Source organism: Podarcis vaucheri (genome assembly GCF_965113315.1).
Source record: "Podarcis vaucheri genome assembly, chromosome: 6".
NCBI lineage: Eukaryota > Metazoa > Chordata > Lepidosauria > Squamata > Lacertidae > Podarcis > Podarcis vaucheri.
In genome coordinates, this window is record NC_138764.1 from 19791461 (window position 1) to 19803285 (window position 11825).

At 45.6% G+C, this 11825-nt stretch overlaps 1 long non-coding RNA gene across 1 annotated transcript; it reads left to right on the plus strand.

The window, feature by feature from the left end:
- Window positions 1-6616: 6616 nt before the first annotated feature.
- On the plus strand, window positions 6617-10535 carry LOC309533903. Its single transcript, XR_014220497.1, has 4 exons — window positions 6617-6755; window positions 7389-7510; window positions 8486-8571; window positions 10378-10535. It is a non-coding gene; the product is annotated as an uncharacterized lncRNA (long non-coding RNA).
- Window positions 10536-11825: the final 1290 nt, after the last annotated feature.

Consider the following 11825-nt stretch of genomic DNA (forward strand, 5'->3'; position numbering starts at 1 on the left):
GCCAAGGAGGGGTTTGTGCCTTTCTGAACTCCTCCTGCTGCGTATACATTAACCGAGACCAACGAGTGTTGACAGATATTGGGCGCATTAGGGAGTTAGCATCCATATACAACCAAAGTAAACGTGTGGAGAATGATGTTGAGCGCATTAAGAAGCAAGCTGACTTGTTCCACAAGATTAGTCAAGATGGTACAGGTCTTCCCAGTATTTGGAATTGGCTTACCTCTTGGCTCCCAGGATGGTCATGGTTAAAAGAGATTTTACTTGTGGTTCTGGTTTTCTTTCTTATTGTAATCGCCTTATCATGCTTTGTGCCTTGTCTTATTCAGATTGTACGCCAAATGGTGAGCCGCTCAGTTAATGCAGCAACACGCACACAGGTTCTGGCTCTCTACGATTTTGCATCTATAGATCCATCAACCGAAGATGAGGAACCTTGACCTGGGTTCTGCATCTTCGGGATGGAAAGGGGGGAATGAAGGGATGAAGACTGGGAGAGCCAGACGGGAGCCATTTTCTGTTGTACCCTTACCAGGCAAAAGGCCATTTTCTATTCTCTAGAAGAGCCAGCTAAGAGCAAAACTAGGTCTCTGCTATATTCTGCAAGAACAGCAGTTGCATGCTTGTGGTTAGGGGAATTTGCAAGTACTAAGCTATTTCTGAGAAATGAGCCCCTGACTAACACAATAACAGGATGTTGCCCACCACGAAGACCACAAGACCCCGGAGATGGGCTCTATTTAAAAACCACAGCTCACTTCCCAGAAATGGGTGGTCTAGGGGCTCATTTACTGGAACTAGTGAAGAGGTCAAGCAGCTTATAAGCCAGCAGCGCCATCTAGTGATTAATGCAAGCTTGAAACCGAACACGGCAGCCACCAATCTGATTGGTAGAGCTATGATGAATATGCGATAGATGGGGAGGGGTAAGGGGCTGAACTAGGCTTAGCAAGAAAGGTATATAAGTAGACTACCCCCTAGGAGGGGTGGGCATTTTCTCATTTACTGAAATGCACCCTTTTGCTTTTGTCTGGCAAAACCAAATAAAAACTTTTTCTTTAAGAAACTTTGCTGCCTGATCTTTACATTCTTGGTCTGAAAACCGATGTCCCTTTCAGGGGTACCTGGACAAGCTGTGGGCTGCTTCAACTCTGCTATTTCACTGGAAACATTTATGTCTGGCCTGGCAGGTGATCCTAGGGCTTTGCCCTAGAATTCGATGGCCTGGAAGCGTTTCCGGCCTGAATAGTGTCCCCATGTGGTCCATGAAGCATTGGTTTCACCAGTTCCTTACATTGTTTAGTTTTTGCGGACTATGACTGGGCTTTTGCAAATGCCTCAAGAGCTTGCCTCTCCTGCAGGGGATGACTTGTGGACGCCCCAGGTGTCTTCTTCCATAAGAAAGCATCTTCGAAGGCTGCAATCCAGGAGGAGGGCAAAGAGGAGCAGGGATCATGATTCAGACATCACCTTGGACCTCTACAGGGGTCAGGGTGAGGCTGTCCCGGGTCTTTAGGGATCATCCTGGATAACTCAGCTGGTCAGCGCATAGTGCCGGTAATGCCTAGGTTGCAGGATTGGTCCCTATATGGGACAGCTGCATGCTCCCCCATTGCTCTACCTGGACACTTAGGTCCAGTGTCGAGGGCCTTTTGGTGGTTCCCTCACTGCGAGGGATGTAACAGGCGCCACGTTTGCAATATGCAAGCGGGAGAAAGCACCTTTGTGTGCCCGCACTGCAGTTTGCTCTGTGCGTTACAGGGCACAGCGCTGCACGGGCTGCATTTGCATTGCATTGCGTGAGAGATTTGCATTTGCATTGCACAGAGGTTGTGCGCATTGCACAGAGGGTGTGAGTGCATTGCACAGAGGGTGTGTGTGCATTGCACAGTGTGTGCATTGCACGGAGGGTGTAGTGGCATTTGCACAGAGTGTGTGTGGTTTGGTTTTTGGTTTTTTTTTTGCATTGCACAGAGAGTGCATTGCACGGAGTGTGTAGTTGCATTGAACAGAGGGTGTGTGCAGTGCACGGAGTGTGTAGTTGCATTGCATGGAGGGTAGTTGCATTGCACAGAGTGGGTAGTTGCATTGCATGGAGGGTAGTTGCATTGCATGGAGTGCGTTTTTGCATTGCACGGAGTGCGTTTTTGCATTGCACGGAGTGTGTAGTTGCATTGAACGGAGTGTGTAGTTGCATTGCATGAAGTGTGTAGTTGCATTGCATGGAGTGTGTAGTTGCATTGCACAGAGTGGGTAGTTGCATTGCATGGAGGGTAGTTGCATTGCATGGAGTGCGTTTTTGCATTGCACGGAGTGTTTTTTTTGCACTGAGTGTGTAGTTGCATTGAACGGAGTGTGTAGCTGCATCGCACGGAGTATAGTTGCATTGCATGGATTGTGTGAGCACCGCACGGAGTGTGTTTTTGCATTGCACAGTGTGTGTCTGAAAAGGAAGCTGGCACGGCGGCAGTTTTGTCGGGACTTTTTTAGCGGTTCTGGCCAGCGTCGGCCCTGTAAATTTACGTATTATGATGGCAGCACAAGATGCCCCCTGCCCAAGCAGGGCTGGAAGCTGGCAAGCAATACCTCAATACTTTTTGCCCATATTCCCATTTTATTTAGGGATCCAGTTGGATATCGTTGCTAAAACATACCACTTGCCTATGGAGAAGCTGTCTGCCTTGAAGGAAGTTATTTTGTAATACTTCCTCTGTAGCAAGTGATGCTTCATCAGATCCGATCTTGCTGGGTCACTTAATTAATCTTGCATGCAGAGTGGTTGCCCCAGGCCGCCCCTTCCCTTCCCACTAGGCCAGGCTGCCTGCGGCCTGAGGTCCCCTTACCTTTCTCATGCAATGGGATCTCATGCAATGGTTGCAATTCCTATATGTATGCAATAGTAGTTGGCCATGGCAGGATACTTGCACAGGGATTTTTCAGGTTCATGCTGATGCTGCTGGATCTTTGCCCTTTGGTTTTTTATTTCAGGGGCTGCTGGTGTGCAAAGCCATGGCCTCAAGCCCGGTATGGTGAGGCAATCATGTGACCTAACTTTTGAGTTTTCCCCATTGTAGTAGCAGTTCACATGTGGCCCGAGGAGTTCAGTGACCATCGGATCTGCTTTTGGTCTGATAACCAGGTAGTGGTGAGCGTCTTGGCTAAACAGTTCTCACGCTCCAGCAGAGTCTCCGCCCCTCCGCTCATGCTTTTGAGCTGCACCGCTTAAGGTTTACTATTGTGCTTTCTGCTCTCCTGATTACGGGATCCTCTAATGATGTCTCTGACACTCTATCCCATTTTCAGATGGAGCGCTTCAGATCCTGGGCTCCAGACTCAGCTATTGCCAGACTTTTCCAGACCACCTGTGGCATTTTGACAACAATTAGTAATTACAGAGAGCAGCAGCTTCCATTTCCCCTTCTGCTTTTAGCTCTTATGGGAAGGCCTGGATGGATTTCTTAGCCTTAAGCTGGCAGTCCTCGGCCATTCAGATGAACTGGCCCCCATCCTCTGAGCAGATCCTGCAGTATTTGGTCCACCTGCCGCAGATTGGGCGTCCTGTTATAACTATAAGAATTCAGTCCGCTGCAATGTCTGTTATACTGAAGCTTTATTTTTCAGAGACCCTTGCATAAAGTTTGTAATGTGCAGGGCCTTGGAAGGTTGGAATAGGCTCCAACCTCATAGGACAGTGGGCAGGAAGTCGGTCAATTTTACCTAGGCAGGATCTGCAACAAGTTAAAACTTGTCTGCTGGTAAAAGATCAAGGCGAGACTCCTTTCAGTATTCCATTGCATTTTGGGCACTGAGGGTTGGGGAAATGGTTGTTGGAGCCAGCACAGGGCTGAGAGTCTGGAGGCTTATTGCTTCAGGACTTTTCCTTATCTGCTTTGGAGCTTGTCATTAGAGTTGGGAACTCTAAAACAGACTTAGTGGGCAGGAGTGCCACAATCAGGCTTCCCATTACAGATGAGGAGGGCCCTTGCACGGTTATGGATACCAGAAAAATTTGGCTTTTCATTCCCCTGGGGGCTGGCCCACTCCTAGTGCATGAAAATGGGTTCCCATTAGCCAGGCATTAATGTGCTTACATCGTGCACCAGTTATCACGGCCTGCGGCTTGCCTACCGCTGGACACGCCTCATTCCTTCCGAATAGGGCTGCTGCAACGGCTGCACACTGGGGGCCTGTCAGTAGACAGGATTGTGAATACGGGTCATTGGAAGTCTGACACTGACAAGGGTTATATCAGGAAGTGTCACAATGATGTCTGTGCTGATGCTTGTCTGTTATTTCCTTTTCTCATAGGAGCAGCTGTGCACATTTGAGCCACAGCATTGTAGACTGGGCTGGCAAGCATGTTGACGGGTTTGGACTGGGGCGCCATCTCAGTCTTCCTGCCCATGTGGACATATACTGGATGTCCAGATGGGGAATGCTTTGGGAGGAGGTCCTTCCTTTGGTGCGGTCGAGTGTGACCTGTGCAGGTCCTCCCGCAGTGCTGGTGGTACAGCTAGGCGGGAATGATTTGCCGTCTTCCTCCAGCATAAGTTTGCATTCCTGCATGCAAGAGGGCTTGGTTTGAGTTGATGGCAGCTCTCCCTGGACTCAAAATAATTTAAGGCATTTGGTTCAAGGTGGTCTGGAGGGGGGGTTGGAGCACCTGTCCCCTCCAATGCGCAAAGATATTCCATTAAAGGAAACCAAGGATTTGCCATGCTTTGTCAACCCCTTTTGAGGGGTAGGGCCACACAAGAGTCCCTGGGAGCATTTGGGGTGAGCTTGAGTCTGATCCTGGTTCATTGCTCCCCCACGCTGTTTACTTGTACTGACGATATGGTGGGGCCCAGTCGTCAGTGCTGCCCTGCTGAGGTCAGGTGCAGCTAGTCGGGAACCAATGCCTAGACAAACTACCACCGAGCAGGCCAGAAAGCATGTTAATATGGCGGTGGAAAATAAAATAAATAAAGTAAATCAAATAAAATAAAATAACATATAAAATAAAATAACAAATAAAATAAAATAGGTCCTTGCTTTAGGTGGTTCTGTGATATTGCACCCTGCTATTTTCTTCAAGACTGTTCCCCTCTTTGGGGCAGATGGGGGGTGCATCTTTCCCCTATGGGGAACGACACCTGGCGGGATGCGATTGCCTTGGGATTCATTGCTCCCCCACAATGTTGCTGGTACTGACGATATGGTGGGGCCCAGTCGTCAGTGCTGCCCTGCTGAGGTCAGGTGCAGCTAGTCAGGAACCAGTGCCTAGACAAACTACCACCAAAGAGGCCGGGAAGCATGTTAATAAGGAAGTGTAAAATAAAATAAAATAAAATAAAATAAAATAATAATTAAAATAATAAAGTAAAATAGGCTTTGCTTCAGGTGGTTCCATGATTTTGCACCCTGTGATTACCTTCAAGGCTGCTGCCAGCTTTAGGGTGAATATTTCCCCTATAGGGAACGACACCTGGTTGGCTATGGTTGCTTTGGGATTGAAGGAAGGGTTGCATTTGTGAGTGGTTTCGCGGTGAGCTAAGGCTCTGTGGCGGTTAGGCATTGGTTAAATTGGTTGGTGGAGGGGTATGGATTGGCTGTGCCTGCCCCTCCAATGCTGCTGCTGCTGGGAATTCCGTTAAAGGAATTCTGGGGCTTACCATCCCTTCGTCCAAACCCTTGGAGCAGGGTGCGGGCCGTGTAAGTTCCCAAGGAACAAGCAGGGAATAGCTGAGGGTCTGTGTCGCAGTCCCAGCTGTCCCTGGTCTTGTTCCTCCACACGCTGACTCACGGGAGTCAGCGCTGTCCCCAAGGCGGGGGGGACAGATAGTCATAACCAATGCCTAAGCAACCACTCTCAATTTGTATGAAAATAAAGTTGTGGCCAAAAGTATGCCAAAAACCTTAAACAAAAATTATGTGTGATGTGTGAGTTATTGGGGTAGGGGTTTTGGGGGACCTCAGCACGCAATACCAAAACAAACCAAAACAAACTGACTTCCCCCTTTCTTGGTGCCACTATTAATCAACATACTGCATGTCCATTGTTAAATCTGAAAACCATTTGAATATCCTATTGTCCATTCATAGTCAAATTACAAGTATTTCTAAAACCCTGCTAATGTATTAACCTGTGTACAATGCTTCTGTATATATGCAAGAAACATCTTCCATTCTTCCTTAAACTCGTTGTCATCTCTTCCTTTTCGTTTCATTGTCAATTTTGCCATTTCAGCATATTCCATTAATTTAAGTTGCCAATCTTCTTTAGCTGAGACACCTTATTCTTTCCAATGTTGGGCTAATAGTGTCCGTTCAGCCGTAGTTGCATACATAAATTATGTCCTCCCTAAAAGAGGGTTATGTGGGGAAAAACATAGCTTTATACACGGAAAAATACAGTATGTTGGAAGCCACTCGGGCAACCGAGTCATATGGGCGGGGTATAAATAATAATGACAACAGCAGCAGCAGCAACAATATGCGGCCCATCTGACTGGGCTATCCCAGTCACTCTGGGCAGCTTCCAACAAATGAAAAGACGTTCCAACATCAAACATTTAAAACCGGTTGATGTCATAGCATAACTGTTAAAAGATCAAGGCAACAGACTCTTTGATTGCCTGGAGGTTCTATTGAAGAGCAGTTAACTGACAGTGGAGAGAAAAATTGGTGATGATGTCATGTGACTCATGGCTACCTATGTGGGATTAACTCAGGATAACCGTCAGAAGCTCTGAAGATCCAAACCCTCCTTAGCAGTAGGTCTACCAAGTCACAAAATCGTAATAAGCAGGAGAAACATTCCAGTCTTTTCCGCCTTCCACAGAGAACCGATTGCCTTTCCCTGTTTCCTGAAGGACCCTTCGCAGTACGGAGACGATGCAAACAGCATTGATCCCATTCAGCAGCATTTAATAGTTGAAACGAATAGCTTAATTGTGCAGTCGTTTTCAGTGTGCGTTGCATGGCTGGGATATAGGCAGAACTATTACATTTTTATGAACTCGTAAACTCTGGGAGTCCAGGCTGCAGCATAAAGATGCTTCCATTTCCAGTACAGGTTAATAAGTAACTCACACCCTTTTGTCGCTCGTCATTTCGCCCGAAAAGTTTATATTGTAACACATTTAAATGAACCGCTTAGTGCTGGTCTGAAGGATTAGATCCATGTAGACCAATGGTTAATAGTGAAAAAGAAATCAAACTAAGGTGAGATGATTTTTTAAAAAAGTTCCTATTGCTAGATCATTCTCTGCACAAAAGCCCCCGGGGATTAGCTTTGTTTGAAGATTATTTGCATTTAAATTGCAAAGATATATTACACTTCATATATTTTATGAATGAGGTTAAAAGCTTAAAGCCATTGCTTACATATTTCCTTAAACACTAAGGTAACCAAAGTGCTTTGAATTCTGTCTTGGAGGAGATATCGGCCGGCGCATTTCTCCTGAAATGACGAAGGGCAAAGAAGAGGCAAATTGTCCCCTCCCTACAATGTGAGATCAGCAATGAGGTGTGGATGGCACTGCCAGTGGTTACATATATTATTTTTTAGTACTAAAGGTGGTTGGGTTGGTTTTTTTAATGAAATCTGTGGGAACAAAAACCTATGTCACTTGAAGTTGTGATGGTTCAATTGATGTTTGATGCCTAGTGAAAATGGGTTATTCCTTTCCCCCTGTCCCGGTAAATGCTAAATGTGTGAATGGGGGGGGGGGAGAGTCCCATCAGGATCACAGATGCGATGGGAAGGTTTAAATTGCATCTCCTCTTATATGCCAAAGTCTTGATGAGAATTGGGTGGGGACCATTAGACAACCATGCTATTGTTGTTTAGTCGTGTCCGACTCTTCGTGACCCCATGGACCAGAGCACGCCAGGCACTCCTGTCTTCCACTGCCTCCCGCAGTTTGGTCAAGCTCATGTTAGTAGCTTCGAGAACACTCTCCAACCATCTCGTCCTCTGTCGTCCCCTTCTCCTTGTGCCCTCCATCTTTCCCAACATCAGGGTCTTTTCCAGGGAGTCTTCTCATGAGGTGGCTAAAGTATTGGAGCCTCAACTTCAGGATCTGTTCTTCCAGTGAGCACTCAGGGCTGATTTACTTAAGAATGGATAGGTTTGATCTTCTTGCAGAAAATAAATTCAGTGACAGAATATAGAGCATGACAATACAGCCCAATTTCTCTCCTTCTCCCCATTCTGTCCCAGCTTGAAAATCTTACGTGAACTGCTGTCAAAACTCTAAATTCCAGCCCCTGAGCTGGGAGAAGGCATAGATTCATGCGATTTTCGTGTAGCTCAGGAGCCAACGGATGGATGGCACCATGTCTGTTTCAACAGGTGACAGGCATCAAATGCTGGTGGAGAATTCTTGTGGGAACAGAATGAATTTGGCGCTTTGGGCAAGGACGGGGCAGGTCTTAATGCAAGAATAATTTGTGGCACCCCTTTTGTCCCTTTGCTTATGTTCCATTGTTTCATCCACAGGGTCATTTAATTCCGGCATGGATTTCTCGGGAAGGAAGTCAAACGCGCTCCCAAAAGCAAAAAGCATTTTGAAATATGGCAAAAAGGTACATGCACCACTTACTTCACTGATGTTGAAGTGAAAGTCTAGTTTATGTTCCATTGTTTCATCAACAGGGTCACTCAATTCTGCCACGGTTTTCTTGGATCACATGCTTTGTGAATTTTATAGCATGTCTTTTCTTGTGGCTGTGCTGTTTAATGTGTTTTTTGTTTTGTTAGTAGTTTTTGTTTAGTTAGTTTCTTTTATAGAAGGTGGTTGTTTTACTGATTTGTTAATCGTTTTATATCATTTATATTGCAGTAGTGATGTTCCGCCATGTTACTTATTGTATATAAGCAGCTTTGTGACTCGTGAGTGAAAAGTGGCATAGAAATAGAATAAATAAAATAAATAAAATTAATGAAATGAAATTGAGTAGTCTCCACATCAGCTTTCTCCAATTTGCAATGTGTCACAGTCCAGTTCATGGGCGATCAAAGTCCTGGCTGGGGACGTCAGGACCAGGGGGCAAGATGGCGGGGTGGAGGTAGGAACAGGAGTCCAGAAGCCAGGAGTCACAAAGTCAAGGGTCCGAGGGTCAAGAAGCAAGGAGTCAAGAAGCAAGGTTCCTCTTCATCCTGGAGAAGAGTGACTAGTGGGGTGCCACAGGGTTCTGTCTTATTCAACATCTTTATCAACGACTTGGATGATGGACTCAAGGGCATCCTGATCAAATTTGCAGATGACACCAAACGGGAGGGGTGGCTAACACCCCAGAGGACAGGATCACACTTCAAAACAACCTTGACAGATTAGAGAACTGGGCAAAAACAAACAAGATGAATTTTAACAGGGAGAAATGTAAAGTATTGCACTTGGGCAGAAAAAATGAGAGGCACAAATACAAGATGGGGGACACCTGGCTTGAGAGCAGTACATGTGAAAAGGATCTAGGAGTCTTGGTTGACCACAAACTTGACATGAGCCAACAGTGTGACACGGCAGCTAAAAAAGCCAATGCAATTCTGGGCTGCATCAATAGGAGTATAGCATCTAGATCAAGGGAATATAGTGCCACTGTATTCTGCTCTGGTCAGACCTCACCTGGAGTACTGTGTCCAGTTCTGGGCACCACAATTCGAGAAGGATGTCACATAGAGGAGGGAGAAAGGTTGTTTTCTGCTGCTCCAGAGAAGCGGACACGGAGCAATGGATCCAAACTACAAGAAAGAAGATTCCACCTAAACATTAGGAAGAACTTCCTGACAGTAAGAGCTGTTCGACAGTGGAATTTGCTGCCCAGGAGTGTGGTGGAGTCTCCTTCTTTGGAGGTCTTTAAGCAGAGGCTTGACAACCATATGTCAGGAGTGCTCTGATGGTGTTTCCTGCTTGGCAGGGGGTTGGACTCGATGGCCCTTGTGGTCTCTTCCAACTCTATGATTCTATGTGTTGCTGTGGCAAAGAGCCTAAGGGAAAATGCTGACCTTATATCCCTTCATGGCTCTTGCCACCAGGTGCTGTGAGTTACCAATCGACCTCACTTGTGTAGCCACGCCTTGCCTCTTCAGAACAAACTTAGGAAGGCCCCAGTCCTGCAGAGTCCTATTGGTCACAGCGCCTGGCTCCTGCACACACACCTGACACAGTGTGACCATGGACCCAAGAAAGGTGGTGACTCCTGTGTTGGAGTGTCAGACCAGGGAGGACAGGGTTCAAGACCCCACTAATGCATGAAAGCTTAAAGGTGACCTTGGTTGCTCGCTGTCTCTTAGCCTACCCTAGCTCAGAATTTTCGTGACGATTAAATAAAGACCTTGAGCTCCTTGAAGGAAAAGTGTAATAATAAAAACAATTGTCTTTTCTCTTCCAGGTAGATGATCTTATCATTGAAGGCTTGGGGGCAGCAGCAAGGCCAGATTAAGGTGGCTGGGGGGCCTGATTGAGTACTCCAGAAAGAGTTCCCCCTTCCAGCTTAATCACAAATTTGTGACATTTTGGTTGATCCTATTAAAGGTATCTATAAACTTACTCTGGCTTTCAGGATTTTTCTAATGGACCAACCAAACTTAACTATAATTATTGAGTTCATTCCACCGTTAAAAATAGTTGCATGCCCTTCATTATATGAAGTCATGCTAATTTAACAGCCTAAACCTATACATTCAAAGATTAGGTCCTCTTGCAGTCAGTACTGCTGATCTCAAAGCAAATATGTGCAGGGTGATAGCCGTGCTTTTAAGGAACAGCCACAAAAATAGTTGCATAGAAATGTTTCCCCTTCATTATTCAAAGGTACATTGGCATACAGCTTAATCCTATGCTGCTTATCAATAAATGGAAGCGTTTCTAAAAATGTTACTTATTTTTTTCAGTTCAGTGAAAAAAAGAAGCTAAATCTAGAAATTCTTTGAAATGTTAAAGATAAAGGTGAGGGCATGGGAATGATTAAGCAAAATACCCATCTCTCCCTAAAGTCTCATTTTCATAATAACCGCTTATTATCTGTTCTATTACAAAAATATCCTTGCAGCAGTTTTCCCCCTTCTGTTATAATGAAAGCAATAGATTGCATCTAAAACTTTCCCCCACTTTTAATCTTATTTCATTACAGTTCCTAGCCTTGTAGTTGAGAATAATGTGCTGGGAGGCAACCTAGTATATGCACTAAGGAAGAGAATAAGCTCTTCTCGCTATGTCGTTTAATGCAATAAAGTTTACAATGCAATAGTGTTAGATTTGCATGGGTAGAAATCTGCTAGAATATTTTCCAGGAGTCTAAAAATCTTCTAGAATAGTTTCTAAAAGCAACTAGCTGGCTAACGGCATATACAAGTACATTAAGCCCCATTGAATTCAATGGGAATTTCTGTCACGGCCTTAGAGATGGTCTGCATCTCTTGATCTCAGGCCATCAACTAAAATAGGAGTAGCTAACCTGCAGCCGTCTAGATATTGGTGGGCTCCAATCAGCCATAGTTAGCTTAGCCAATGTTCAAGGATGGTGCAAGTTGTAGTATAGTTCAGCAACAACTGGAGGAACAGAGGTTTGCCACCCGTCAAAAATAATGGGTGCAATAATACTGACCTATCTTATTTGTGACAATTGCTGAGAGGATGGGAACCACCAGAAGGCCCTCGGCACTGGACCTCAGTGTCCAGGCTGAAAGATGGGGGTGGAGACGCTCCTTCAGGTATGCTGGGCTGAGGCTGTTTAGGGCTTCAAAGGTCGGCACCAACACTTTGAATTGTGCTTGGAAACATACAGTGAGCTAATGTAGGTCTTTCAGGACTGGTGTTATGTGGTCTCAGCGGCCACTC